The sequence below is a fragment of the Chinchilla lanigera genome, unplaced genomic scaffold (genome assembly GCF_000276665.1).
Source record: "Chinchilla lanigera isolate Chin_1 unplaced genomic scaffold, ChiLan1.0 scaffold00059, whole genome shotgun sequence".
NCBI lineage: Eukaryota > Metazoa > Chordata > Mammalia > Rodentia > Chinchillidae > Chinchilla > Chinchilla lanigera.
In genome coordinates, this window is record NW_004955460.1 from 9,946,814 (window position 1) to 9,971,825 (window position 25,012).

At 41.7% G+C, this 25,012-nt stretch overlaps 1 protein-coding gene and 1 pseudogene across 2 annotated transcripts in view; both read right to left on the reverse strand.

Moving 5' to 3' along the window:
* LOC106149996 (ubiquitin carboxyl-terminal hydrolase 42-like) overlaps window positions 1–25,012 on the reverse strand; it is a 107,486-nt gene that overhangs the window by 2,890 nt on the left and 79,584 nt on the right. The window lies entirely within an intron of this gene.
* LOC102025093 lies at window positions 17,699–24,173 on the reverse strand (annotated as a pseudogene).

Sequence of the window (25,012 nt, forward strand, 5' to 3'; positions counted from 1 at the left end):
GGTTGTATTACATATTGATATCTTCAAAGTGGCTTCTCGTGAAAACAGATATAAACATGCAATACTGGTCAACTATTGGTTGATTTCTTGATGACAGCCATTCTTTCTGGGGAGCGATGTTGTCTTTCTGGGGTGAGATGTCTTTCAGTGTTGTTTTAATTTGCATCTCTCAAATGATCAATGATGTTGAAAATTTTTTCATATATTTATTTGCTACTTGTATTTCTTTATCTGAAAAGTGCATATCATCCCCAATGCCTATTTTTGGATTAGGTTTTTTAATTTGGGGACTGTAATTTTTTTCAATTCTTTGCATGTTCTGGATATAATCCTTTAGTCTGGGGACAGCTGGCTATAATTTTTCCCCTTCTGTGGGTTATCTTTTTACTCTGTTGATGATTTCTTTTGCTGTGCTAAAGCTTTTTAGTAAGGTTTGATCCCATTTGTTTATTCTTTGTAGTGTTTCCCATGTGGTCTGGGTTTTATGATGAAGTACCTGCCTACACCTATGTCTTCAAGATTTTTACCTGTTTTCTCTTCCAATAGATTTAGTGTTTCTGCTTTAATATTTAGACCTTTGATCCATTTTGACTTTAGTTTAGTGCATGGTGGTAGACAAGGGTCTAGTTTCTTTTTTTTTCTTTTTTGTAATACTGGGGATCGGGCTCAGCACTTTCATGCAGCTAAATTTCTAGCCCTTTTCTTATTCTTATTTTAAAGAAGGTATCACTAAGTTGCCCGGTTTGGGTTCAGACTTGTGATCCTCCTGCCTCAGTCTCCCAGAGTCATGGGATTATAGACATGCATCACCATGCCCTGGTTCATAATCTCATTTTTATAAAAAGTACCTAATCTATTCTGGGGTAATGTATATCAAATGACGAAGTGCATTAATCCTGACGGCAGACTTTACATATATCTGCAGTGTTTGTCCTTTTCATCATAAAGCATGTTTTACATCTGTATTCACAAAAATAAAAGCTCAAGAGTAACAAAAATATAGTTCAGAAAATGCAAGATGCTAAACCAATTTCTAAAAAAATAAGAACCATCCAAGGTTTGCTAATATAGGTATCCAAAACCTGGTTTTATAGCCAAGCATGGTGGCACATGCCTGTAATCTCAGCACTCAGGAGGCTGAGGCAGGAGGATTGCCACAAATTTGAGGCCAGCCTTGGCTACACAGTGAGTTTAAGACTAACCTGGACTACATAGTGAGACCCTGTCTCAAAAAAGAAAAAAAAAAAAAAACCTGGCTTATTAAGATTACTTAAGTGAAACGTCAAAGAGTAATAAAGATTTAAAACTTGACCACCACAAAACTTACTAAATTTACCTTTATCTCCAAGGTAATATGAAGATATGGATCAAAAGTATCTGAAACGCCCATGCAATTGAAACACTGGACTGAAATTAAAATAAAATACAAAAGATAAGCAAAGTGTAGTCAGTATGATAGGTTCAACTATTGAAATTACAGAGTACAAATAGTACTTAAAGTAAAAGAATTAAAAGAAAAGTATGACTTTTCTCCTACTACACTGGGGAAAAAGTTAATCTTACAGTGTAGGAAAGTGTCTCACGAATTTCGCTCTTTGTACACTACTGGCTGGAATATAAACTGATATGATCATTTAGAATGATAAGATGTCAGTATCAACATTTAAAATACATCTTATGACTCAAATTCTAATACCAAGAGTTTGTCATGTGCACTTGTACATAGACACAAAAGCGTGAGTACATGGGTGCTGTTCAATAAGGCCCTGGTGGTAACAACAGAATAGAAAGCTAAGTATCCATCAATAGGAGAATAAAACAAATGGACACGGCTGAAGCTATGAAAGAACCTGTTAGACCTCTGTGTGCTCAAATAGAAAGGTTACTACTAAGGTTAAGGAAAAACAAACGTATTCTATAGTTGGCTCTCAGCTTGCTCATGAGTAAGAGACTGCCCGGAGGATATCCTAGGAGCTGGTATGGGGCTGCCTCTGGGGAGGGGGAGGGAGTCTCTAGTTCTCCTTATTTCTACTATTTTCATTCTGATACCACATGCATGCGCCACTTTATGGACTTGTGAACAAAAACTGACCTCTGGATCTTAGATATCCTCCAAATATCTGGTAAGTCAGTGTGGTGGCCTGGGTGTGTCTGTCAAATCTGAAAGAGACAAAACAGTGATATAAGAATTCTGCAAAAGTACAGATGCTATGACTGGATTTTAAAAGCATGTGTATTTCTAAAAGAACATGAATTCAGAGAGGAGAGCCACGGAAAATAAAAAATCAGCCTGCATGGTCCCCAGAGACCAGCCCTGCCTGGAGGAATACAGCAGGGTCCTGGGAGGATGATGGAAGGAGCTAAACTGTGAAGGGACTTTGAAATCAAGGCAGGAATGGGGCTCAGAAGCAAAGCAGCAGGAGGAAGACGCCCTCACAGGCTTGTGACCCCGCGTGGGATTTGGGGAAGGTAGAACAGGCAGAGCCTGTCATCATCCAGACCTTGAGGGCCAAGAAGCGAGTGGAATGCAAAGGGAGGTGTGGGAACCGGGTGCGTGGGCAGTAGCAGGTGGGTTAGGAATGTTACGTGACTGTCTCACCCATCCTTCTCTTGAGTCTGCACTTAGATTTTAGGGAGAAGCTGTAGGAACTGGAAAGAGAGAGAGAGCAGGTATGAGCGAGAGTACAGCAAACATATTTATAAGGCTGGAGGTCAACAGAGAAAGTGTCTGGCACAATTAGAAAAGAAGAGCAGGTACTTCTAGATCTGCCAAGGCATCCTGACGCTCAGAATTAAAGAACAGCGAAACCAGTAGTTGATTTCCTGGCATCTATAGTTCAACAAATTCAAATTGGGACAGTAAGCACATCTTTTTAAATTTTACTCATTTTAAAATAATGCAAATCAGGTGAGGAAGCGGCAAGGCACAGCCAAAAGGTAAAGCAAACAGATCTGTGTATTTTCAACATAAAAGGCAAAACAAGCGTGGTAAGCCAGCGATGTAAACTGAAGAAACGACTTATACTCACGCATCGATGCCAGTCAAGCATGCTTCCTGTATAGCGTCAACAGTGTACTGAAGAAATTCATGGGCATCTTCTTGGTTTCCAAAACAGACGTTCCTAGCTATACCTATAAGTTTTAAGCAGAGACAAGGTTTTATCATTCCATATTAAATGCCTTGGCTGCAAAGTTACATCTCATGTTACTCAGAAAAGCCCCAAAATAATTACACTTAACGAGGAAGTAGCACTAACACAAGCACCACGCACTTTCAGCAAGAGCCCACAGGAGCTGCAGTTCCTGAGAGTCCAGGAGAAGCCACAGAGTGACTCTGTGTCTTTACCAAGTTAATCCAATTCCACTTGAATAAAGTCCACATTAGTTCTATTGACTCAGATTCGTCCAAAATGTTAGGTTAGTGCACCCATTTTAAACATGACACCCAAATCCATAAGAGACCTGTGCAGAACACAAATATCCAACCTATTCGTTTCCGTACCAGTGACCACAGAACAAGTCATGTTCTCAGCTGCACAGCAACATTTCAGTCCTCCTAAATGACTAAGCAGTTGCAAGAAAAAAGTATTTTTTAAAATTATAAATAATCACTAGCACAAATGTATGAGTAGCACCAACCGACTAGACACTGAGTTTTATATGTGTAGGTTTGTAAATATATTCTAGCTTAAACAATATAGAACTTCCAATATTTTACCAGTTTTGACCTATATAAATAGCAATTCCATGATTCAACTGTATGTGTGTATATGTGCACACATTCAGAGCAGTGACACTTTCCTAAAAACTAGATTATTACTCCTGCCTGCTATATATATCTGTCTAAAAATAAATGTATACATAATCAAAATAATCAGAACTGTCCTGCCTAAAATTTTGCCAGAACCCAATTGTTTTAAAGATTTCTTCACTGTCTGCTCTGGTCCACCAATAATACAAAGGGCCAATTTAATCTTTAATCTTGAGCAGCTTTTAAGACAAGAGGATTATAGTTTATCATTGTATAATTATGCATCCGTATAATAACCAAACTAGACACCAGATTAAGAGTGAAAAGCATTTTTTCTTTGTATGCATTTTTAGTACAACTTGGCTAATTAAAATGATGTCAAAGTGAATGCAAAAAGCACACAGAGCCCGGTGTGGTGGTGCAAGCCTGTAATCCCAGGCTGAGCGCTGAGGATCTCGAGTTTGAGGCCAGCCTGGGCTACACAGTGAGACCCTTGGCTGGGAGGGGTAGCGTGGGAGGCACTTAGAAAATACCTAAGAAAATTTCTTGCAACCTATTTAGAAATTTAAAATTAAATAGTAAAAAACAAAGTTTGTTCATAAATTTAGTTAGGCTATGAGTATAAATTTTTGTGTAAAAGTATAATTATCTTTATTTTGACAATTCTGGTGACTATGTATAATACAGAATTAATTTACCAGATTAAAACAATATAAACTGAATATAAAGAGACAATATGAGAGACTATTCAGCAGAGAAATCCGACTGACAAAAGCCCTTTGTAAATGATTTTATTAGCAAACTCAGTTTTAAATCATTTCAAAGTTGCTTATATTAAACCACAGTCTTCTTTATTATATTGTCATCTCTTTAAAATTTAAAAAATAGTTTATATAGTAAATGTTTTACTAAACATCTGTTACTGATTAAAGACATATCCAGCTGGGTATGGTGGCACACACCCGTAACCCCAGCACTTAGGAGGCTGAGGCAGGAGGATTGCCATGAGTTTGAGGCCAGCCTGGGCTACATCAGTAAGTTCAAGGGCAGCCTGCACTATATAGTAAAACCCTGTCTCAAAAAAAGAGAGACATATCTATGTACAAAAAATACATCTGGTTTATTTTGTAATACATTTTGGGCTGTTAAAAAATCATCTAGGCCATTAAAACTAACTAGCTAAAAGCCAGGCATGATAGTTCATGCCTATAGTCCTGGCTACATAGGAGGCTGAGGTAGGGGGATCCCTACCTTAATATTAGCCCTCATCCCAGGAAAAGACTGCCTTGCTAAAAAATACTTCTCTAGTTGATACTTATGCTGCATTTCATTGATGACAAATCTGGTTTAATAACATCCCCAGGATTATTGAGTGCCTGGGTAATATGCTCTTGCATCGTACACATTATACAAAATCCTTCTACATGACCTGAAAGATAGATGACAATGCCCCATATTAACAAAATTCCACAGTAGTAAACCATAAATGAAAACAGTATACCATATTACTAGACAGTAAACCATAAATGAAGAGCACATTCCTGAAGTGAAATAACAGTAGCCGCTGCAAGATGTATGCATTAACCTGTCTACTTTTATTTTCACTTAATTCTCTAAAAAAACTAAAAGATAAGTATATGTTGGCTGTAGTTCACGAGACAAAAAAGGCTCAGAGAGTTAAAAATTGGACCGAGGTCACACAGTCAGACTTGACTCCTACTTTTCTAGTTTCAAAGGCTATAGTCTTAGTGACTCTATACTTGAAGAATAAGAATTTTTTTCTTTTACTACCATTAGTTTCAAATGGTGAAGGAATGTCCTCCATAGCAGGATAGAAATTTCTAGGTAAATATTCTGGCTGTCCTGGCCATATATTGTGATCTCTATTTACATTTTCTTATGCTTTTTAAAAAGTCTTTTAAAAATATAATAAATGATTCCTGGTTCATGCTGAGTGGTGTTACTGGCAACTACTAGTTAAAGACCAGGTACACTACTAACTACCCTGCAAAGAACAAGATATCCCCTTACAGCAAAGAATTACCCAGTCCCACATATCGGGGTGCATGCAGTTTGGGGCAGCACAAACCCCAGAGACTTTGGGAGAGAGTAGGAGGACCTGGGTCCAGCTCATCTCAGGAGCTGAGAAATGGAAAGTTGTCAACTAGAGACAGTTGCGTCTACTGCCTTCAGCTGAAAAGTATGGTTTGTCTAGTGGGGTATGCTCTGATCTGTGAAGAAGATGCAGTATAACTGCTAATGATCCATGATTTCTTTCTTTTGAAACACTTTCTGCATTTACCTAGGTTCTTATACTTCCCCTTGGTTCTGCCCGGCATGAGAAAGCTCCTCTCTGAGACCTGGAAATAGATAAAGTCTTCCTTACCATCCTCATTCTTGTCCCCTCCTAGGGCTGCAAACTATTTCTCTTCCTATCACCAACATCCACACTGGAAGAACACCGCAGGTATCATGGCCCGGGGTAGTGAAAAAGCAGTACAAAAGAAAGGGCAAGTGTCTCACTCACCTTAAGGAGGTGTTGGCAAAGTTTGCAGGCTCAGAAATATTCCACAAACACAGAGTTTCAAGGGGTGAAGGCCCTGAGGGGTCCTGCCCACCAGGCTCAGAGACCCTCTGACCTAGAGATGGATATTGGTCAGTGGTGCTGGCATGAATCAGGTTCCTGGGAGCAAAAATGAAGGATGTTCATTAGGAACATTAGGATGTTCATTAGGAACATTAGGATGTTCATTAGGATGTTCATTAGGTTATGCCACTAACAGTGGAGAGATGACTATATCCTAGCTATCTCTCTGCATTTTTTCAAACATGTCACTTATATTCTCCACATGACTATAGGGTAGGTGCCATTAGTGTTTCTATTTTATAGGATACATGTAAATTACACTGCTCACAATCCAACAATTAGTGTTACACACAAGTTCTTCAAATAACTGTGGATGGCAGAATTTTTCCATCAAATGGGGTTGGCCCTAAGTGATGGTGAAGGACAGGTTGAAGTTCAAGGTCGCAGGGCCCTCAGGTGCTTAAGAAAGCCGATGCAGAATGTGGGTCCAGCTCTACTCAGTAGCAGAGCAATGGGAAATCGTCAGTGAGAGGCAAGTTGGTTCTGCTGCCTTCAGTGGAGAACAGTGGTTGGTCTTGGGAATGATACTCCAGTGTGTAAAGATGACCCAGCCCAACAGGCAGTTACATATATTTTTTCTCTTCAGATACTTTCATTTTCACTTGCCTAGGAAGCCTCTATACATCAGGGAGACAACAAAGCATGTTTCTGCCCAAGCATGCCTGTCCTTAGCGAGCTTTCAACCCGCTGTTTGAGCCCAGGCAAGCAATTAGTGATACTCATTAAGGAAGACAATGTGGGGAAACAATGGAATGATGCAGGGGTGGAAGACAGGAGTGTTCTTTTTACCTTCTGTATTTTATGAAATATGGATGCCTCAAAGGCTCCCTGGCCTGGGAAATGTTTTCTTCTCAAGGCAGCCAAGTCTTCCAAACACAAGATATCCCACCAGACAGAGCCATGTCCTTATGCAAAATTACATTTCCTACATCTATACTCCCAACACCTTCCTTACCTAACTCTCACATGAGCTATTTCCCTAGCATTTCTCTACTCTAAACCATGCTGGGCCTCGTGCCATCATCTAGTGACCTCCCCAATAAGCCACGCCCAATGGGATTGTTCCAGTTTGCTACTTGTAAACTTCTGACTGTGCTGTGGCTTGCTGTGCCTTCTTAAAACCCTATGAAGGCCCTGGCTCAGCTTCTCCCCTCATTCTCCTCTTCTGCCAGGGGACTCACACAGATGGTTCCCCTTGGTTCTCCCTGACAGGGGGCGACCTTCTCTCTCAGACCTGGAAGTAGATGAAGTCTTCCTTCTATGCCTCATTCTCATCCACCCCCTAGGCCTGCAAACTCTTTCTCATCTCATCTCCAGCATCCACACTGGGAGAACACTGCAGGTGTCATGGCCCGGGGCAGTGAGAAAACAGGAGAGAAGCAAGGCCAAGTGTGTCACTCCCCTTAAGGAGGTGTTGACAAAATTTGCACCCTCAGAAGGACTCCACAAACAGGGAGATCAGAGGTTGAAGGCCCTGAGGGGTCATGCCCACCGGGGTCAGAGACCCTCTCACCTAGAGATGGATGTTGGTCAGTGGTACTGGCAGGAATCAGGCTCCTGAGAGGAAGATGAAGGATGGTCATTAGGAAAGGATGGCTATGTCACTAACACTAGAGAGATGACTATGTCCCAGGCATCTCTCCTCGATGTTTCCACATGCCCTTTACTATTCTCCACAGGACTATGGAGTGGATGCCATTACTACTTCCATTTTATCAGCTAGAAGTGAATTGCATTGCTCAAAATCCAACAATTCCCATCTTTAAAGCACATTCTTCACAGGGCTGGAAGGATTTTCTAGGCAAATGGCTCTGCCCTGTCTGATGGTAGTGGGGCAGGGTGTGATACTGGGTGGCAGAGCCTGGGTTGCTGTGGGATGAGTGTGGGACAGTGTGGGTGTAGCTCACCTCAGTGGCCGAGAAATGGAAAGTCAGTGATGACAGACAGTTGGTTCTGCTGGCTTTGGGTGAGAAGTATGGTTGGCTTAGGGAGGGATACTGCAAGCTGTGAAGATGACCCACACTTACGTATCTATATGCTTTTTCTAGACACATGCTAGCTTCCATGAACCTAAAGTTCTGTCTAGCCAACAGGGGACGACAAAGGTGCTTGTCCCAGAGACTGCTGCCCTCAGTGAGCTTTCAAGCTGCTTCTGCAAAGCAGAGAGCCAATAAGTGAGATCCCCAAGGGAAGAGAAGGTGGGGGAAGTAGTGGAAGGGTGCAGTGGTGAGCCATGGGAGAGTGCATGTTACTCTGTACTTTATGATGTGTGGATGCCTAGAAAATCTTGCTAGCCTGGCAGGTGCACCCCACCCAGTGCTGCCCTGTTCTTCTAAGCACAATAAATCCCATCCGAGTCCTGTCCTTCTGTACAAACAAACCTCTCTTGAGCCTGAACTCTCAATACCTTCCTTCCCTAAGGCTCTCACATGAGGCATTTCCCTCACATTTCCCCTGCTCTAAACCATCTGGGGCTTGTGCTGCCATCTAGTGACCTCCCCAACAAACAGAGCCCCATGGAACTGATTAAGTTTGCCAGTTCTCAGCTGCTGCCTCTGCTTGGCTTGCTGTGCCTTCAGACACCCCAGCACAGGCCCTGTCTCGACCTCTCCATGCTTGTCTTTGGCCATGTGAACTACATCACATGGTGCCCCTTGGTTCTCCCTGGCAGAGGCAACCTCCTCTCTGAGACCTGGAAGTAGATAAAGTCTTCCTTCCATACCCTAGGCCTGTAAATTCTTTCTCTTCCTATCTCCAACATCCACACTGCAGGTGTCATGGACTGGGGTGGTCAGAAAATAGGAGAAAGGAAGGCCAAGTGTCTCACTCACCTCCAAGAGAAGATGACAGAAACTGCACCCTCAGAAAGACTCCACAAACAGCAGGGATTAAGGGGTGAAGGGTCAGAGACCCTCTACCCAGAGATGCATATTGGTCAGTAGTGCTGGCAGGAATCAGCCTCCTGGGATCGAAAATGAAGGATGTTCATTAGGAAAGGCTAGTTATATTGGTAACACTGGAGAGATGACCATGTCCTAGGTATCTCTCCTCAGTGTTGTAGACGTCATTTATAACCTCCACAGGACTATGAGGTAGGTGCCATTAGTATTTCTATTTTACAGGATACATGTAAATTACACTGCTCACAATCCAACAATTAGTATTAGATAGAAGTTCTTCAAATGGCTGTGGACGGCAGAATTTTTCAAGCAAATGGGCCTAAGGATGGTGAAGGACACGATGAAGTTCAAGGTAGCAGGGCACTCAGGTGCTTAAGAAAGCTGATGCAGAATGTGGGTCCAGCTGTCCTCAGTAGTAGAGCAATGGGAAATCATCAGTGAGAGGCAGTTGGTTCTGCTTCCTGCAGTCGAGAACTATGGTTGGTCTTTGGAAGGATACTCTGATCCATAAAGACGACCCAGCCCAACAGGCAGTTTTTACATATATGTTACTTCTTTTCAAACACTTTCGCTTTCGCTTACCTAGGAAGCCGCTATATGTCAGAGAGACAACAGAGTGTTGTTGGTACTCTGCCCAAGCACGCCTGTCCTCAGCGAGCTTTCAACCCGCTGTTTGAGTCCAGGCAAGCAATTAGTGACTCTCATTAAGGAAGACAAGGTGGGGAAAACAGTGCAGTGATGCAGGGGTGGGAGAGTTCTTTTTACCTTGTATATTTTATGAAGTTTGGATGCCTCAAAGGCCCGCTGGCCTGGGAGGTTTTTCCTTCTCAAGGCAGCCCACTCTTCCAAATATAAGAAATCCCACCAGAGCCACGTCCTCCTTATGCCAAATTACACTTCCGGCATCTATACCCTGAACACCTTCCTTACCTAACTCTCTCACAGGAGCTATTTCCCAAGCATTTCTCTCTTCTAACGCATCCGGGGCCTCGTGCCAACATCTAGTGACCTCCCCAGTAAGCCGCACCCAATGGAATTGTTCCAATTTGCCACTTGTAAACTTCTGACTCTGCTCCGGCTTGCTGTGCCTTCAGAAAGCCCTGTGAAGGCCCTGGCTCAGCCCCTCCCCTCATCCTCCTCTTCTGCCAGGAGACCCACCCAAGATGGTTCCCCTTGGTTCTCCCTGGCAGGGGCGACCTCCTCTCTGAGACCTGGAAGTAATAAAGTCTTCCTTCCAGGCCTCATTCTCGTCCCCTCCTTGACCTGGAGACTCTTGCTCATCCTCTCTCCAACATCCACACTAGGAAAGCACTGCAGGTGTCATGACCTGGGGTGGTCAGAAAGCAGGAGAAAGGAAGGCCACGTGTCTCACCCACCTTAAGCAGTTGATGACAAACTGCACCCTCAGGAGGGCTCCACAAACGGAGGATCAAGGGGGGAAGGCCCTGAGGGGCCCTGCCCACCGAGGTCAGAGACCCTCTGACCAGAGATGGAAGTTGGTCAGTGGTGCTGGCAGGAATCAGTCACCTAGGTGTAAAAATGAAGGATGTTCATTAGGAAAGGATCGTTATGCTGCTACACTGTAGAGATGACAATTTCCCAGCCATCTCTCCCCAGTGTTTCAACATGCCCTGTACCGTGCACCAGAGGACTATGGAGTAGGTGCCATTAGTGTAGTATTTCTTTTTTAGGGGCTAAATGTGAAGTAGATTTCTCACAATCTAAAAATTAGTGTCAAAGCGTAAGTTCTTCATAGCACTGTGAGTGAGTGGAAGGATTTCCTCAGCAAATGGACTCTGCCCTGAATAATGATGAAGGAGCTGGGTGCAGATCCTGGTGGTGGGAGCCCCTGGGTGCTGTGGGAAGGTGTTGGAAAATGCGGGACTAGCTCACCTCAGGACCCGAGAAAGGGGAAGTCGTCTGTAAGAGACGGCCGGACGCACACCTTCAGGCGAGAAATATGCCTTGGGTCAAGACAGGATACTCCTGTGTGTAAAGACAACAGTGCGGGTAAGCCACAGCCAGCTCTCCCGGGTGCCAAGACAAAAGACTCACCAGGGAAACTCACGGCATTCCGCACCAGTTCCGCAGAGCCTACTTTCACTCTGTCAGTTCCTTCAGTGCCACTCCAGTTCTGTTGGCTACCTGACATCAACACCTCCTTTACAAACTGAGACTGAGACACAGGTTCAGGAATATTCATAGGCTGTTTACCTGTCCTCCCTGTGAACATACACTGAGTACCGGTGTTAGTTTTTGAGTTTTTCACAGTGTTGAAGAGACCTAATCTCATTCGGTGGGGAAGACGCTAAACTGACTATGGAATATCAGGATTGAGAATTATGTTATATTAACATGGAATGTTCCCCAAAACATATTTTTAAACTAAAGACACAATGAAAATGTCTGTGGTAATTTTTGATACAACAAGAGACCCCTCAGAATTACTGTTTTATTATGGGATGTGCCTCTTCCAGTGAATGGAAGAAGAATACACGGACAGAAATGAGATCTGGCACTAGACTGAGATACATGAAGCTGCCATGGTGCAGAGGGAAGGAAAGGATTCGTAGGGACTGATGTGTGTCACAGGAGCTAGAGGGATGTGCTCAGAGAAAATGTATATACGTATTTTTAATATAATAAGATTGAATTTTAAGGGTTACCTTAAAACAACACCAGGTATTGATCACCCACTCATATATATGATATTTGAACAATTCCAGAAATAAAGTTCATCGTTAGGGTTTGAGGATTTGATGATTATGACATAAGAACATAAACTATTCCCAGGAAATGCTCATGAAGAACTTTGAAAGTAATTTTAAATAGGACAGCCTATGATGCCAGCCCTTAGGAGGCGGAGGCAGGAGGATCACCAGGAGTTCAAGGCCAGCTTAGACTACATAGTGAGTCCAAGTGCAGCCTGCATTACAAAGTGAGGACCTGTCTCAAAAAACAACCCCCTCCCCGAAAATTCAATAGTTAAGGCCCAGGGAATTTTACAAAAGAAAACACGCGGTACCCGGGCATGATCTAGGGCTACATTACATTGTTCCTGGTGTCTGGAAATTGAGGGGCACTAAATCATAGTCCAGACTTTTTCAAATATGAATCTGGATATTTCAGTTGAAGTATTTTGTAACCTTGTATATAAAATGTTGGTTACTAGGTCTAAGGCCTAAATTTGTATGTTATTTTAAAATACAAACTATATGAGATATGAACATGAAACATTTTCACGGAATACTACAGGAGAACTTTGAAAGTAATGTTAAACAAGACAGCCTGTAACCCCAGTACTCATGAGGCAGAAGCAGGAGAATCTCTAGTCCAGGATGCCACTGGACTCATGGGGAAGCCCAGACTGGGCTTAAACTCCTGGGCTTGAACTCCTGATCTTCCTGCCCCTACCTCTTCCTCCTTAGGAAGTTTTTATTTTTACTAAAACTCGTCAAAGCTTCACCAAAATCTTGTACCTGATAGTTTTTTCTCCCTATATAAAAACAGCTCAAGCTGGGGATGGTGTCACACACACACTCTGAAGTACTTGCCTCTGAGGTACTTCAGAGGCAGAGGCAGGAGGGTGACAAGTTCTTGGCCAGCGTGGGCAATACATGGTGAGATCCTGCCTCTATGTGAAACATAAAAAAGGCTGGCTAATAGCTCTCTGAAAGAATCCCTCTCGGAGCAATCCTTAGTACTCCCACAACCAAAAATTCAAAAAGGTTTGAGGTGGCACAAAACACCATATAATATATTTTTCACACTGTATAGATGTTGAGGCTTCAAAACCCAAAGTTTTAGTCCAGAGGTTGAAATGGGAGCCACCTACTCCTGTTCTCCGTAGGCACTGGAAATTGCCATTGAAAGTACGTCAGTTGACGAGAAATGTCAAGGGCCAGGTTTGGTTTGATTTATTCATCTTAGTGGATGGATATAAAGGAGAAAGCAGAAAGGGATGTGCTCACCTGAACAGTCTGTTTCAGTGTTGCCAAGGTCCTGCCAAGTAAGTGATCACATGCTGGTGACACCACAAGTGTGACTTGGCAGCCATTCTAATGAGGAGGTTTCTCACTCCCCATTGGCTAGGCCACTCCTCATCCCCACTAGATGGCAGGTATGTATGTATCACACTTTAACGTGTATTACTGTATCATGTATCATACATGTATCATACTTTAACGTGTATTACTGCTGCTCTAACAGACCTTTTCCTTTTGAAAATTTTTAATACTTTATTTTATTAGCAGTTGTTTGAAGTTCATGGAGTTTACAGTTCTCTTGGCGAGTTGTTACCTGTACATACCACCACTTTTTCTCCCTTGTTTACTCCCCCACCCACTGCATTCCTCCAAATCCCCTATCTCAGTTTTCATTCTTGTTGATATTATATTTTAAAGAGAAGAAAAATAGAAATAAAATAAAACAGTTTCAAATCAGCAGAGTAACAATAATTATTACATTGCACATTGTTATCTTCGTAGTACTTCCTCAGAGTACCAGATAGTGGCATGAAATGATGTCCAGACAATATTAGCACAGATCATCCTTTTCAGTAAAGAGAAACTAGCTGTATAACTATCTTGTGTGCATATATATATTTTTTTTCTTTTTTCCCTTCCTTTCCCCTTTCCCCCATCAGTTTCTCTTTTCTTTTGAACAGTTTCTCCCCAATTCACAGTATCTGTTGTAACTTTTGGATCTTATTTACTCTCAGTTTATCACGCTAGTGAGACGATGTGATGATTACACATATGGGTCTGATTTATTTCACTTATGAGTATGATCTCAAGTTGCATCCACTTACCTATAAAAGTCTCGAGTTTATCCTTCTTTGTGGCTGATTAGTACTCCTTTTAGCTGAGGTGTAGAATTAGCTCTGGACTTGGTGGTTCTGGCTCCATCTTCCTTGAGTTTGTTTGGGGATCCAAGTCATATCCGGCTCTACTGGGGACGAAGACGTGCAGGCGCACTTCCTTGTTACAGGTTCCCCGACTGCTCCCTGTGAAGGCCAGCAGAGGTTAGGCAGGGATAAGGAAAGAATGGAAGGTACAGTGTCTTTTGAACTCATCTTGGAAGTCACATTCTCTATGCTAACGTTCACAAAGTCCAACCTTAGCACAGTGTGAGAGGGTAAGGAAGCTAGGCTGGAAGAGGCCAGTGGCTGCCAGCTGTTTGTTCTATGTGGTACTAGGGATTGAGTCCAGGGCCTTCACCCCTAGCTGCCTCCCCAGCCCTTTTTATTTGGTCTATTTTGAGACAGTGTGTCCCTAGCATGGCTCAAGTTCTACTGGATATGGGTACTCCTGACTCTATCTCCCTGAGTACTGGGATTACAAGCAAGTGCCACCACACTGGCTGCTGGCATCTTCCTTGAAGCCTAACTACTACCATTTCCCAAACTACTTCATTTATAATTCCTAAGTACTTCCATTGTGTACAGAGCTCTTGTAGAAATGAAGGAATTTGAGATACTACAAACATCATTAGGTCTCAAGGCCACACATGAACAATTTCATTCCTGTCAAGTGAATAAGCACTCAAGGAAAAACAAAAATGTATTCCAAATGAAATCACATCACGAGATACCTTACACAGTATAATTCCAAATCAGGTCATTACTCACCCACCCGATGAAGACGATTTTTCCTAATAGTGTTGAAGTTTGAAATTGGTCCCCACACAATCTAAATTTCCTCTCACAATCATGCTATACCAATTAGAAAAGTCCCATTCCTTTCATTTCATATTTTTTTTAAAGGCAGGCTCTCAATATATAGTTGAGACTGGCCTTGAACTCACTGTGTAGCTCAGGCTCACCTCAGACTCATGGTAATCCTCCTGCCTCAGTCACCTGAGTGCTGAGGTTATAGCTGTGCACCACATTGGATTTTTTTTTTTAATTCTTAAGTTGTCAGTGGTACTGGAGAGTGAATCCAGAACTTGCCACATGCTAAGTTACCAGCCACCAAGTTACATCCATAGCTTTATTCATCCAAATCTTCAAAATTTTGAGAGGGTATTTTCAAGTTACTCAGTTTTGCTGGGAATTTGCCATCCTCTTGCCTCAGCCTTTGGTGTAGCCAGGGTACGGGTGCAGATGACCTTACCTGGCCACCTTATCATTCAAGTGGCAGTGCAGCAGAAGCCTCTTCAGGGACTTTTACTGTGGTCATTCAGTCTGATGTGCTTCCTCTCAGCCTTGTCTCTGCTGCTTTCTGCATATTCAGGATCTCTCTGTGGTTATTTTTTACTTAATTCATTCATTTCTTTTGTTGGGATCACACACAGAGCCATGTGGTTGTTAATTTTATGTACCAAGTTGCTGGTTCAGATACTTGATTAAATAACATTTTGCATATTTCTAGAAAGGTGTGTGTGAGTGGCCTTTTGGGGTGCAGTGATACGTGGTTGTCATCCTAGCTGAGTACACTGAGGCTGGATGACTGCACGTTCATGGGCAGCCTGGGTGATCTAGAGGAACTGTCTCCAAGTATAAAATAAAGAAAATAAAAAGGTTAAGAGACAAACTGTGTATTAGAATTTCCCTGATTTTAATCCACACTGCTCCTACTAATAAATAAATATGTCTGAAATCCCTACACTAGCAGTATCTAATTGTGAAAATAATCTTAATCACAGATGAAATATTAATAAGCAAAAAAACTGGAAAAAACTGTATGACCCAAACTCTTGCCCAAGTGTCCTAAACAGAGATACTCTGTGCTGGGTTCATGGTTCAGTGGTAGAATGCTTCCCTAGCATGCAAGATGCCATTTGTACCTAGTATTGCAAAAACACAAATACGAAATGAAACTAGAACAGACTTCTGTGGCAGAAACAGCTGTACCAGCCTGGGTAATTTAGCAAGGCTTTTGTCTCAAAACAGCAGCAACAAATACTAAGTAAATAAATAAAGAAATAAATAAGAAATCCTATGTATTTAGTCCAGTCCTCTGTCTTTCAGCTTCTAGTACTGTGGGTTTTGGAGTATTGGAGGGAGTCTTTATTTATACGTATTCATAGTACACTGTAATTGTTCCCAAAGACATTATTTCTGAAACCTAATACAGTACTTATTGTATCAAGATTGAAATGAGCTTCTCAATAAAGTACAGTTACTCTTAAAAGGACTTCTTGTGACACTGTGGTGAATGTTTACCTGGGCAATAAAGCTATTCATTAATACATCCAACCCTTATTTATCTGTCAGTGTGTTCTCTTGAAATCCTTCACTTACATTCACCTAGCATTGACTCTGCATGTCAGGGAGGCAGCAGAGGCGTCTGTGTCAGGAGCGCCTGCTCACAGTGAGCTCTCAAGGTGCTATGGGAAGCGGGTGAGGGATCAGTAACCCATGGAGGGAGAGGGAGGAGAAGCCACGTGACGGTGCAGGGATAGAGGAGTTGGGGAGTACAAGTAAGCACACCTTTTAGCATCACAAACCATGACCTATTTATGGATTGAATGCAGGGCCTTTCCACTAAGCAAAATCCTTTTTTTCTTTCTTTTTTTTTTTTTTCCGGTACAGGGAATCAAACACAACGTTGCACTTGTCAGGCAGGTGCTTTGCCGCTGATGAGTTGCCCAGACTGGGTTCAAAGTTGTGATCCTCCTGCTTCAGCCTCCCAGTGGTCTGTGATAATAGGCATGGACTACCAACCCCTTTAGCCTTTCTGTAGAGAAAGTACATTTCTGTCAGATTTCTCAGATGTATGTTTTGAACAGCCCTGCTTTCCTCCTCCCCTGGTACTCCCCTCTCATCTCCCTCCTCTCTTCCTCCTCCTCCCCTCCTCTCCTCCTCCTTTTCTTCTCCTCGTCCTCCTCCACCTCCTCCTTCCTTCTTCTGCTTCTTTTTTTCTTTTTCTCCCTCTCCCTCTCCTTCTCCTTCCCCTTCCCTTTCTTCCCCTTCTTGTTGTTGTTGTTGTTGTTCTTCTTCTCCTTCTCCTCCTTTTCCTTCTCCTCCTTCTCCTCCTTCTCCTCCATTCTTCTTCTTCTCCTTCTTCTTCATTCTTCTTCTTTCTTCTTTTTCTTTTTCTCCCTCTCCTCCTTCTCCTTCTCCTCTTCTCCTTCTCCATCCCCTTCCCCTACCCCTTCCCCTTCTCCTTCTCTCCTTCTCCTTCTTTCTTCGTCTTTCATCTTTCTTTTTTCTTCTTTCTTTTCTTCTTTTTTTCTTTTTCTCCCTCTCCTCCTCCTTCCCCTTTCCCTTCTTCTTCTTCTTGTTCTTCTTCTTCTTCTTGCTCTTCTTGTTCTCTTCCTCCTCCACTTCCTCCTCCTCTACCTCCTCCTCCTTCTTCTTTCTTTCTTCTTCTTTTTTTCTTTTTCTCTCTCTCTCTCCTCCTTCTCCTTCTCCTTTCCCTTGCCCTTCCTCCTCCTCCTCTTCTTTTTCTTCCTCTTCCTCTTCTTCCTCTTCCTCTTCTTCTTTCTCCTTCTTCTTCCTCTTCCTCTTCCTCTTGTTCTTCTTCCTAGGGATCAGATACAGGACCTTTTACATGCTCTAATGCAGAGACACCACCCCTCTTTCAGTATTTTATTTTTTTCACAGTGCTTTAATTACATCATCCCACTGCCTGCTGCCATTCGTGGCTTCTGATGAGTAATCAATAGGTATTTGGGTTCACTTGCATGGTACAAGTCACTTCTGGAACTTTTGAGTCCAGTCTGGGCAACATAGGGAGCATTTACAGAGGTAACCAAGTTAAAATGAACTCTTTAATGTGGGCCTTAATACAATGCCCAGTGTCCTCTATAGGAAATGAAATTTGGACATGGACACTTAAACAGGGAGAAGGTCATGTGAAGATGAAGGCAGAGGTGAAGGTGATGCATCTAATCAGGAACAAACACTAAAGCTTCTCAGTTACCACTAGAAACTGGAGGGGAGAGAGTGAGGTTTTCCTTTCTCCCAGAGTGGCCAACACTGTCACACCTTGACCTTGGCCTCTCATCCTCCAGAGATATGTAATGATTTATTTCATCCACTGAGATTTACTGCTTGCTTATGATCACTCACTCATCTAGGGACCCCTTAGGTACCCCTGCAATAGGTCACATGCCATTAGAGCCTTGAGGGGTTAGTAACAGAAAGCAAGTTGAACTGGTGACTGGGACAGGAGTGTCTTCTGGGTAGAAGGAACAAGATCTGCATATGTTAGTCAGATTTTTACTTTCTGTAGTTTACAATGCTTGGACATCTCATAGAGCTTATGAGGAAGGAAGACTTCTCCTCCTAGGAGAGCTCATTCTGCATAGTGAAGAGTGCTGTCCCACAGAAGCATGTCTTTCTTCTCAAAACCAACCCCTCCTGAGTTCACAGGCCCACTAATTGCTTATCTCACTCCCACTTGGCAATATTTGAACTGCTCTAAACCAATGGGGGCCAAGTGCCAGACAACTAGAGACCTCCTCAGCAACCAAAGCCCATGGAATCATTCAAATTTGACAATTCTAAGCTGCCTGTTCTTCCTTGGCTTGCTGTTCCTTCAGAGAGCCCGATAAAGGCAGGCTCAGGCTCTCCCCTCATTGTCCTCTTCAGCCAGGTGACCCACCCTGGATGGTTCCTCTTGGTTCTCCCTGGCATGGGCAACCTCCTCTCTGAGACCCAGAAGTTGCTAACTGTCTTCCTTCCAAGCATCATTCTTACCTCCTCCTGGGCTCTTCTCCATCATTCTTATCTCCACTGAGGGTCACTGCCGACCACGGTCAGAGATTCTCTGATACTAGGGAATATGGTCCATGGTGTCAGCAGGTATCAACTTCCTAGGAGAAAAGATGAAGAGGGATTGTCATTTGGAAAGGATCCTTATGCCAGCTAACGCTTGAGAGATAACCTCTGTTCCAGGCATCTCTCTTGAATGTTTTGCACATGCCATTTACTATTTGCAACAGGACTATGGAGTATATGCCCCTAGTGTTTCCACTTTACAAGTTAGAGGTTAAGTACACAGCTCATAATCTCACAATTGGTGTCAAAGCATATGTTCCTCAGGGAACCATGGATGGAGGGATTTTCCAGGCAGATGCAAGAGCATGCACAAAAACAGAAATAGAAGAAAAAAAGAGAACTCTGCAGTGAGTTTATGTTGAGTTACTGGAGAAAATCCAGTGCTGAGAAAACCTCTGAGTTTAAGATAATTGGGTGGGTCATAGAAGTGGAGTACCAGCAGGATGGTGTCTTTGATCTCAAGTTTGCCAACTGGTGTCTGTGGTGAAATAAAGTGTCCTAATAGAAGTTGCTTATTGTACAATAAAATAATAAGTATATTACAGTTAACAAAAGCAGATATAAATATCTGTAATTTTGGTATTATATATCTTGTCTCTCGTTTATATAATTTATATTACTTACATATTTAACCCATCAATTGTGTCCAGCTACACCGCAAGGAAGGTGGTGCTGTGAATTAAAAAATTCACAGCAGTACAATAGTATAGCAGTGTTTTCCAGGATTTCTGGACAGAGGATGTGGTGTTTCCTTCTGATAGAGCCACTGGGTATGGGGAGGTACTAAATAATACAAAGTTCCTTTTTTATTATATGTCCTTATATCTTCATGTCAAGAACATTCACTTATTAAAAGGAGTGAGCCCAAGCTTATTAAAAATGTTGTAAGTGCTTATCTGAGCAGGAACCTAATTCATTCACACGTGGAACTGGAAGACCTTTTTCAGAGTTCGTGTATATGCCAAGAAGAGAAATAGGACAGATGAGTTACACACACAGCCCTTGAACAATCTGGTTGGGAGGGGCATTGACCTAAGGAAGATAATGGTCCAGGTGAAATAGAGGTGCAGTAAATGTCATGCTTGGAAAGAGGGAAGTGGGGGTCCAGGTTGTGCTGTGCCTGAGGATTAAGTCACCCTGGAAAAGGACTGCAGTGCAAGGCAGGAAAAATGAGGCAGAACCAAAGGAGATACACACCTCCAGGCTCAGAGTTTCCATTTTTTTAATGCTTTCCCTTTGTAGCTTTATTTGGGAGTATTTAAACAAAAACATATTAGAAATAACTTTGAATGATCCACTTATCAACATTTTGTTTCTAGCATTCATCTGATACGGTGAAAAGTCCTCTCTTTTGCAAAAGTGAACTCTGTTTTTCCTCTTTACAAAATACGTGCTTGTACCAAAAATTAAACGGAAATAAATTAGTTTAGGTAGAGCAGATATCTTTATAATATGGGTTTTCCTACATAAAGACACATTTTTTTCTCTCTCTCCATTTATTCAAGTTTCCTTTGATGGCCCTTGGTGGAGAATTACAATTTTCACCATGTAAGTTCCATAAAACAATTGTTTGTTCCTAGATAATCAACTGTTCTTAATGCTGCTAAGGAGAGATTTTTCTCAACATTTTTCTCAATATTTCTCAATATTTTGGTTGTTGGTACAGAATGGAGTTATTCATTTTTTGATATTATATTTAACTGGTGATACATTCTTCATTAAACATTGAATAAAACAGAAAAGATATGTTTCCATGTGAAGACTTTGCCACAGTCACTTCCCTCTCTGAGTATTCCTCCAAGGTGAATGTGATGATGCATGATGCATTTCAGCATTAACCTTCAGAGCTCCTACATCCTTCTCACTAAGATTCCCCTTCATTATGGATCCTCTCATGCTGACCAAGTTGGAAGGTATACCTGAAGACTTTCCCACAGATATTACACACGTGAGGTTTTCTAAGTGTGGATAGTCTGGTGTATAATATAGTAAGAACTAAAGCTGAAGCCTTTGCCATACTCTACACATTGAAATGGTTTCTCCCCAGTGTGGCTTCTCTGATGCCGAATTAAATAGGCATTAACATGGAAGGCTTTTCTACACTCGTTGTGCTGAAAGGGCTTCTCTCCAGTATGAATTCTCTGGTGCATAATATTGTCAGAACTACAGCTGAATGCTTTCCCACATTCCATACATTGGAAAGGTTTCTCTCCAGTATGTATTTGCTGATGTTTAGTTAACTTGGCATTGATACTGAAGGCTTTGCCACATTCCTTGCACTGATAAGACTTTTTTCCAGTATGGATTCGGTGATGATCAGGTAGGTTTCTTTTAGAAGTAGAGCATTTCCAACATTCATTACATTCATATGGTTTCTCCCCACTGTGAATTATCTGATGCTGTATTAGTTTTGCATTAACACTGAAAGCCTTTCCACATTCATCACATTTGTAGGGCTTCTCCCCAGTATGGATCCTCAGATGCTGCCAAAGCTGAGTTACACCTGAAGGCTTTCCCACATTCATTCATTCCATATGGTTTCTCACCAGTGTGGATTCTCTGGTGTTGGATTAGTTTCCCTTTGACACTGAAAGCTTTTCCACATGCGTTGCACTCATAGGCTTTCTTACCTGTGTGGATTCTTTGATGCTGAGTTTTGCATTATTATTGAAGGCTTTTCCACACTCTTTCCATTGATAGGGCTTCTCTCCGTATGGATACTCTGATGCTGCCTAAGCTGAGAGCTGCACCTGAAGCCTTTGCCACACTCACTGCTCAGATAAGGTTTCTTTCCAGTGTGGATTCTCTGATGTTGTATTAATTTTACATTAACATTGAAAGCTTTCCCACAGCCACTACACTCATAAGGTGTCTCTCCAGTGTGGACTCTTTAGTATTTAATATATGTAGAACTACAGCTAAAGCCAGTTCCACACTCCTGGCACTGGTAGGGCTTCTCTCCTGTGTGTAGCCTCTGATGCCTTCTAAGACTCCCATTAACACTAAAGGCCTTTGCACAAACCTTACACTGCCCGGGCTTCTCCCCACTGTGGATTGTCTGTTGTGTGATATAGTGGGAACTGTAACTGAAGTACTTCCCACACTCCACACATTTGAAGGGTTTCTCTCTGCTATGAAATCTTCGATGCCAAATTAATTCTGTGATAACGCTGAAGGCTTTGCCACACTCCACACACTGATATGGCTTCTCAGTGTAGTTTTCTAGATGCTGATTAGGCTGAGAGTCAAATCTAAAGATTTCCACTAAATCTTCACATTTGATAGGTCTTTCCACAGTTTTAATTATTTTATGGTGAATAAGTTCTGTGTGAAAGCCAAAGGCCTGCATCAGTCCTATATAACCTGGGTGCTGCTATTCAGTGGAGATAGTATGATGCTGAAACAAATTTGGACTATGACTAAGGGAATACTCCTCCATGGAGCTTGTTTCATCTTTCACTGCTCCCTCCATGCTGCTGCTGTTTTCCTTTTGTATCCTTCCTGCTGAGTGGACTTCCTGTGGTTCCTCTGGTATATATATATTTCCTTCAAGTCTGTTTCCAGGGAAAAGTCCCTTGGAGGTTCAAATGATATGCTATCCTTTTCTTCATATATTTCATTTCCCAAATTATTGTTTGTATGTATATCAGTATCTACAGTCCAGAGGCCCTGAGGGTCTGTTCCAGTTACAGGGACCAGTGGAGATAGGCCCTCCAGCTCACCACTTCTCTCTAGTTGTGAGATCATAGCAGGTTTAAGAAGTGGAAACCCCGGGGCTGGGGATTTAGCTCAGCGGCAAAGCGCCTGCCTGGCAAGCACAAGGTCATGAGTTCGGTTCCCGGTACCAGAGAAAAACCAAAAAAAAAAAAAAAAAGTGTTTAAGAAGTGGAAACCCCATGGAGGACATGTTCCCATAATTCTCCAGCATCACATCCCTGTACAAGGCTCTCTGTACAGGAGATAGGCCATCCCATTTGGTCTGGGTGAAGTATGCATCCACGTCCTTAAAGGTATTCAATTTCTGAAAGAACAGGTTCCTGCTGGGGCCCGGCTGTGAGGAGCATGGCTGCCATCACCTAGTATCCCTTTCAGAGAATGGCCAGAGCTCTACAGTGAGCAGCTCTATGACATGGCGGGAAATCCAATGTCCTTGATTTGAACAATTTCCTTTAGTGTCTGGCAGGCAGAATCTAATCTTTGTGACAAGCTGAAAAATATTAGGATTAGCACACAAAATACTGAGAAGGACTAAAAATTCCTGAAAAGGTTCAAAACACCTAGTCTACATGACCTATACACCTTTATTCACTGAGGCCTGCCAATTAGCTTGCCAGATAGGTACTATTAATAATTTCATCATTCAGTTAGAAAAAGAAGCGGGTGATGAGGTAACTATGTTAGAGATTGACATAAACCCATACTTACTGGTAATGTCAAAATATTTCCTGTTGGTTTAAACTGTGCCCCTGAGAGCTCTGAATAGGAGGATTGAGATATATATCCCATGAAACAAGTGGAAAAAAATATAGAGAAATGTATGTACCCTTAAGTGGAGAACTGGGGTAGGGACAAGCAAGTTGCAGAACAATTTGTACAATAGCATATTCTCTTACAATAAAAACAAGATCCTCGAATGGTAAATGTCTTTCTGTGCAGACACGTATGTGCATATATTGTTTTATATCTGTATTTAGGTTTGTAAATGTATAAAATTCATGTGTATGAATATATGCACAGTTATATGTATAAATGAATATTTATATGTATACAGGCATTCCTCTTAACACCCTACCTGTTAAATGACTATTTGGACTTCCTCATCCTTCCTATCTATCTGTCTATCTATCTATCTCTTGTTTATAGGGCCTCAGTGTCTTTTTTGATAGAGTACACCTTGTTTATACAGTACTGTAACTTTGTCTGATTGTACTGTACAATACTGTACTTTTATGTTACTATATATTATAGTACTGGGTAGGAGTTATACAAATAAAAGTAAAGTCATCAGGTTGGTGTTTCATTTGCCCATTTCTTTGCTCTGAATATTGTACATACTCTATTCAATTCCTCATTTAGTGACCAATTCTTTGAAACAAAACTTGATCATTCAACTAGTGTCTGTATATATAATGTACAAGTATATATTTATGCATATATATATGTTCTCTAATAAAGTATATATTTGGCATGTGTATTTTTGTCATAAGGATTTTTGTCATAAGGAGGCATAAGGATTTGTGGATATTAGGGGAGGAAAACTTTTTATTAGTAGTGGGTATTTTTGGTAGGAGTACATTCAGAAAATATACATACATACATATTTTCTTTATATAAGAGAAATTAATTTCAAAACAACTAAAAAACATCATTTGAGAACCCACTGTAACAGATGATACTGGAATAATTATAGAATTAAAAAATCCACCTTTAATGGGTGAAAATTTGAAGAGTATGACAATATGAAAATAAAAGTAAAACATTCTCAGCACATCCTGAAAGAAAAATTTAAAAGAAATTATAACTGGTACAATCTCTCATTGTTTAGGACTAGGAAACAAACAAAAATAATGTTACCTGAAACTGGTCTAGGACTACAATCTATTTCTCACATTAAAACACACACACACACACACAGTGTGAGAGGCACCGAGCTATATTTTCATTTGGAATACTGATCATGTACTTTATAAAATGTTGATTATTTCTTGTAACTCTTTTCATTTTCATTTAATTTTAAATTTCAAAAAATCTTTTTGAGAAAGGATCTTGCTGTGTAGTTCAGGCTGGCTTTGAACTCACTATTTACCCCCATTTGACCTTGAACTCAGGAGCCTCTACTGCATATCTTGATGATTACTTTTAATAAAATTACTAAATCTTTGCCAAAATCTTAATGTAGGGCTGGATGTGGTGGCACACACCTGTAATCCCAGCACTTGAGGCTGAAGCAGGAGGATTGTTGTGAGTTTGAGGCTAGCCTGGGCTAC